Below are 7,473 nucleotides of genomic sequence, written 5' to 3' on the forward strand. Positions count from 1 at the left end.
AGTTTCCGTAATTTATTTCGATTATTATAGGACAATAGCGGTGCTTTTTTTACATTTTCGTGACCTATTACGGTAACCTTAGTCCCACCATATGTGTCCGTATTTGGCTGTACACTTTACGCTATCTATATCAGTTGAAATGATCACTAGTGAAACTTTGCTCTGTATTTTTATAATGAAGGAAAGGGCGAATTAAGTAGAACAATGTTAGATATGGCAATAGTCGTTTGCACTATAAGGACACGGTACTTATACATTGACATGTACAATGTTTTATTCATTGATGATTGTTATTGCTTGGTTTCATACATGATGGCTCATGTGGCACGTGTCGAGTGCTACCAAGAATGTGTGTAAGTGATTTTTACGGAATATAATATGTTTTCTAAAACATAACGTTTAATAAATTTATTATATATGAATTTGGTGTTCATTCACGCTACTGAAATGAATGAAAACAGCTGATACACATCGGAATGTTACGTGTGTTTGTTTACATGATTATCGTGATCAGTAGCCTAGCCTAATTAATCACGTGCTGCTCATATAACAATCGAAACTCGACTACAGTTGTGGTCTCAAAGCCTGTTAAGGATGTCATATTAGAACCCCAGTTGTAGCATACCTTAAGTCGTTTTTGTTTTATGAATTTCGTGGGATATGTCAAATGTAGGGCAACTAGCTGGGCCTAGCTGGTACACCCCAAACACACACACACACACACACACACACTTTTCAGGAAAAGATAATTTAGTGATCTATAAATGTGTAAAATTAGGCCAACAATCAAGCATTGACCTGGTGGTTGTCCTTGATGAGGTCAATGGCTCATGTTATCCATTCGATGTTTAGACGTATTTATATTCATGCTGGAGGTAGCCTTATGTCAAAACAATCTGGTGCTGTCTGTGAGACGTGTAGTGAAAAATTGAATGGTCCTGGTGACAACCTGAGCAGCTCATGGGTAAAACTAAAGTACAGATGTAAATTCTTTTTTTTGTTTTAAAATTCAATATTGATAAACGTTGACGGTTTTTTAGATGCAGGACCATGATTATTAGTTTAAGATGTTAGGATTTGTGCTTAATTCGTTTTCTGTCTGAATTGCCTTTGTGTCAGATTTGTTCTCAAATTTCCTAAATGGAAAAATAATTATGTATTATTCATTATTGTAGTATACATTGATATTTATGTCATCATGTTTGTTTCTGTGCGGATTTAATAGTAGTTAAATAATGTAAAGCAATTCAAACAACTTGATATGTTGTGAAAGGGCTTTTTAACTTTTAGTTCTGGAGGAACATAACTTTGATTATCAACTCGGCGGGTGTTTCTAGAAAAGCAGAGGGCGTGTATCCTACCGGTACATTCTTCCGGTTTTTAGTGCAGTCCGAGTTGCTCATTTACCTTTGTTTCTTTGTACGTATTATTTTGATTATTTTATTTCTTTGTTGCGTTTGTCTGTTTTCTCTGCCCCTGGATTGCGTTCTTTTGACTCCGGTAGAATGTTGGTTCCCTTGATTACTCTTTCAAGGTCAAATTGAAATTTTCCTCATCAGATACTATCTAATTTCAAATTTCGATCACTCAAGTTGCTTGAAAATGAAGCTTTGAGAAAAACTCAAGGATTTGAGGAGAATCCCAATTTTAGGAGAATCACGATTTGAAGAGAATCTCACTTAGAGGAGAATCTCAATTTGAGATTTTATTTAACGGACATAGATCACTTTAAACTTTAAACTGTGAATGTAATTCAAATGCATAATCCTTTTGAAATGGCAACAACTCATTTGTTATGGGATAAAGATCAAAAGTTCTTCTATTTTCAGATTTTCTTCGGGGGAGAGGGTAATAGCTAAAATTAATTGCTAGTCCAAGGTATTTTCAACATGAGATTTGCCCAGCCTATAGTCATCCTGCTTAAAATCAAAAGGTTGCTCTCTTACCAGAATAAATTGAAAACTTACTTATATTTCATTTTTTTTAATAAAAATGAGCATAAAGATATATATATATATATATATATAAATGACAAATAAATCTCTAAAATGATAAACAATCATCAACAAAGGAGACAGTAACAAACAAGCAAAATGGAATAAACCAGGCCAGCTGGGTAATCAAAATAATGAGGAACATCACATATAACATAATATACCAAATACACTAATTTAAACAATATACTTATATTATAGTCATACCTGCCACCAGGGCCTAATCTATACATCAATGACAAGAGGAAGTTTAAATAATTCTGTTTGAAAAATTATAATATTGACGTTTTTGTTATGTAATCTATTAAACAAACTTCTCCATGTCAAAGACAAATAGGAGAAGTGAGTGAGTCAAAAAAAAAAGATAAGTTTTTGCTTATTTCTCCCTCTAGATAGATATTTCTCAACTCTACACAGGAAAAATTGCCACATTTGTTTTCAAACATTTGTATGTTTTTAAACACGTAGGAATGTATGTTAAAGACCCTATGGAAATAAATGTTTTGCATACTAAAAAAAATAACGAAAAAGTTTGCTTTACAGAATCATGCAATAAACAATATGCACATGGAAAATTTATGTTATTTTATCATAGCCAATTCTTAAATAAATATTTTCCTATTCAAATCAATAGAAAACAAAGCATCTAATATAACCCGGTATTTGCATGCAAACTTTCATTCGTATCCCGAAAAATTCGGAGACGTTCCGAATACCTTTTTAGATTTACTGCACTGTTGTCGTCTGCTAAAAAATGGCTGAACAGGATATTGACAGGTTGTTACAAAATGCGGAATTTAAAGAAATACCACAAAAGGAGTCAAATAATGCTGTATTAAATGTTGACAGATAAGGAGTCAAAGACTTTCAATTTTACTACAATTTATCAAACATTCATAAATTAATATTGCACTAGTTATATATATTTATTATGCATCATATTTGAACTAGTGCAATAAAACACATATAACGTTGTAAAATGCGTTATATCCAACAAATTAGTATAGTGTTAACTGAAATATTTATTACTGTATAATAAAAGGGTTATTGCATGAATACTGGTGAATATTGTCCCGAGCAGAATATTTACCAGTATTCATGCAATAACCCTATAACATCGATAAATTACTGTTATTTTACATTTATTTTATTTTTTACAAAATACAATATGTGAATTAAATTGTACCTTATTCAACTTAACCAAAGCCATCAAGTTTCAATTGAAACAAGATAAAGTCAGTCCAAGTTACCTTGATGCTCAAATGACATTGGTGTAAATGCTGAATACACATTCCAATGATTTGTGTCCTTTACACTAGGTCAACCCCTTTATAAGATAGTATATTGAATTCTTAAATTTATATGAACCAATTATCTGTTATTTAACAAAACAAAACAGAGATCATATCAGTCGGGTGTCATTGGTTATCTATCTATCAGTGATCTATAAGTCAGCAGTCATTGATACGTCAAATCATACTTGTGGGGATCAGTCCAGTCATTCAATTATTTACATTCCAAACACAATAAAGCATTTCCATTAAAGCTAAGGTTCTGCTATAAAATCCAAGAATTGTAATTTCAAGAAACTGACAAGCTGTGAAAATTAACGCCCACAATTAAGGTAGATCATACCTATTACATGGAACATTCATTTCTATTGACTTGCAAAATCATACAGGCATATATATTTTAAATTGACTAATAATGTTTAAAATGATGTAAAAATAATATTCTTATATAATTTTAAAAGGAATTTTGACATACAAAATTTATATAGTAAAATTACATACTTTAACTGTAAAAAGCCACTTTCAAAAAGAGGTAATTGGCAGGAAAATGTTTTTTTGAAATGTAAGGGTAATTATAGTTTTTTTGTTTTTGTTTTTTTTTTTTAAATAATATGATTTATTGCTTTTCCTATGAGAGACATAGCTATTTGTACACAAATTACATTAATTTTACTGAAAATGCAACGTTACGTTGTGATATCAGACCAACAGGAATAAGCCAGACTTCCTCAATTGCATGATGTGTCTGCATTAAAAAGGTTCAATCAATCAAACTTTATATGCATGCATCACTTCCGACAGACGAATTTTGAGCCACTTTTGAAAAGGGATCAACATATGTAGGAGCTTGCTAAAACTGTCCATATTACAAGACAAAAGGCTCCCTGGAATCTGACATGCTCAACTGGTTTAATTTTTGCTTTTCAAGGGCAATAACTGTAACAAGGAATTGTCAAATAATTTTGACTCAAGGTAGACTTAGGTAGGACATATCATCAAGATCATTTGAGCATTTGATCATCTGAAAGTTTCTCTCTGTCTATTTTTCTGGTTTCTAAAATATTGCCTAAAAACTGCTAAAGCATTTTTAACCTTTCAACGGCAATCTTTAACAAAGTGTCCAATGCAAACTTTTGTAGGCATTATGGTCAGGATCATTTCAGCAAATTAAAGTTTCTTTCTATCCATCATAATTATCAGATTTTGGCTAAAAACTGAAAAAAAAGAAACATCGTTTTTTTGCCTTTTAAGGGCAACAACAATAACAAAGACTTATCCGACATCTTTGATCCAATGCAAACAATTGTAGGCCTTATCATAAGGATCATTTCGGCAGTTGAAAGAATTTGGCTAAACCTAACCGTTTTGGAGATATGGAAAAAACTTCTATCTAACCCTATGTTCTATTTTTAGTAACTGCAACCAAATTTTTTCAATGGATCATAAATCAACAAATCAGTTCTATGCAGAATTCCCTAAGGAACATTCATACCAAGTTTGGTTCTAATTGGTCAGGTAATGTCTGAGAACAAAGGAATTGAAAGAAATAACATTATAAATAGCAAAATAAACCTCGAAAAAGGTCAATAACTCCAACATAGCTGATGCAATCAAAATGAAAATTTTACCACAAATACATCTTGTGATGCTGAAGACTTTAACTTATGTCAGAATTTGGCTAACCCTAAAAGTTTTGGAGATATATGCAAAAGATATTCTATCTGACCTTCATGTTCTAACTATTGCCATATTTTTTGATGGATCAATAATTCCCATGTCACTTATATGCAGAATACCCCAAGAAACATTTATATCTAGTTTGGTTCCTATAGGTCAAGTTGTTTCAGAGAAGAGTTTAGAAAAATTGTTAACAACCATGAGGGATGATGACATCGATGGATGCCAAATGATTGAAATAGCTCACACAGCCTTTGGCCATGTGAGCTAAAAGAGTAATCAAGGGAACCAAGGTTATAGCGGTAATCAAAAGAATGTAATCCAGGGACAAAGACCAGACATGGAAAACAGACATACATATCAAAGAACATAAAGTAACTAAAATCATACATACAAAGTAACAAAAAACAAATGAGCAACACTAACACCTGGGAGCATGGACCAGGTGCACCGGTAGGGTAAGCGTCCTCTGCTTTTCTAGAAACACCCGCCGAGTTGCTCATAAAAAGTCAAGTCCGGGGTAGATAAACGAGGAAAGGAAAACTATGACCCGTTGAATAAGTCAGTTTTCATGGTGCAGATGGATACACCATAACAATTCACGAGTTCATGATGACGAAAAAGGTACCTTTACAATACAATACACTAACAAAATCTACAATCAATGAAATTCATACAACTAAAATACACGTAAATAAGCTTTTATGTGTATACATGAACTTTTACCTACATAAAAAGTCTTCTTCTTATAAACGATAACATAAGAACACTACACTGCTAAAAACATTTAAAAATCTGTAAATCATTTAAGTACACAAGCCCTTGGATATGAGAGTTGTCATGATCATAAATGTCATAAATCAAAAATAATGCAGAGGTTCATTTACATGTGTAGATAAATACCTATAAATCTGGAAAAATAAAAAAAAATGTATAAGGCTACCACAAAAAATCCTAAATTCTCATCCAACAATTTTCAGGGAGTGAAAAAAATGGCTTGGAAGGGGATGAGAGTCTAGGATATTTTTTTTTTGGCCCAATTAGAATATTGTGAGTAAGTATTCTGATAATTCATTTCATTGAACCTATAAGTATTGAATATTGAAAAAATGAATATATTATGCACAAAAAACTAGTTTTTACATAAAACAGCTAAAACTACTATCTATATTATTACATTATGTAATCAATAAAATAGATGAAAACTTTCTAAAAGCACATTTTTAAAGTTGGAAAAATAAGAGCATAGCACGAAAGTATTAACTGTGCCATTATATATTAAATTAAACTGGGGGCACATGACAGACATTGATTCCCAATTATTCTGTTCAAATTTGGCCAAACTCAAAATACACATCACTGAATTTTGCTGAAAATTGTACGTAACCTGTATTTTATGATTTGAGACAAATGTGTAAAGTTTCAAAAACATTTATTGATCTGTTTTCAAGTTATCATTTAAATACAGTCATGGGAGGAAAAGACAGACGGGCGGAGAGACAAACAACTTTTCAGAGGGTTTCACATATTACCTCGCCACCTCATGTGGTGGGGTATGAAAACTAGACCTAAAATGTATTCAATACGATCTATAACAAATATTTATAGCATCAAAACATTAAAAGTTGGAAGAAAGCATAGCATAGAATTATTCATGACTTGATTGAATCTGCTCACTATTTAAAGCTATTTGAAAAAAAAAACAGCAAAGTGATAAAAATGTGTGTACCTTAAACTTCAAAATGCATTATACCAACTTATTATAAAAAAACAAAGTCAATACAATCTGGGGCATTGTAAAAAAAATGGACCCTGAAATTTGAGAGTACCACTGTGACCTTGAAAATCTATAGGGTACCAGATATTCCTATATCTTGATCAAAATATATTGCCTATGTTGATAAATGGGTGTAAATGAGAATGTTACGGTAGACAGACAGAGTTACAATTTCCAAATGATTAATTTGATGGTGAGGGGATGGTAATTGTTACCGCTCCAGACTAGGATTAAGAAAAATGTAAAATACTGAGAACCCTGTGTGAAAAAGGCTGCGACTAAAAAATAGACAAACCTATCTTCGCAACTACAGCATTTAGTAAAAAACATTCCTCAAAAGACTATGATTAAAATATCCCTATTTAGTGCATTCTATTTTTTTCTGTGAAACTAACATGTTTATAAGGACCACCTGTCTTAAGTGACCAGGATTATGTCCTCCTTTAAAAGGTCACTTAAGAAAGGTTCTACTGTAAAAAGCTGACAAAGAAGACATTACAAAAAACAAGGAAAAACTAAAAATACATACAATAATGAGCAATGTAAGCGCAACTATTATCTAAATATGGTGAGCATATCCTGCTCCTCATGAAAAACCCATCATGCTGCTTTTAAAAAGTCATGTTTAAGTTATCACATAATGTGCAATTGTACATGTTTGCAGCTGTATTTTCTGCAGTTTTGAAAATGACAAGATGCTTTATTGTGTGTTAAGGAAGTAGACCTACGGTAA

Source organism: Perna viridis, chromosome 9, assembly GCF_037379345.1.
Source record: "Perna viridis isolate PV_CMFRI_1.1 ecotype Kerala chromosome 9, ASM3737934v1, whole genome shotgun sequence".
Lineage (NCBI taxonomy): Eukaryota > Metazoa > Mollusca > Bivalvia > Mytilida > Mytilidae > Perna > Perna viridis.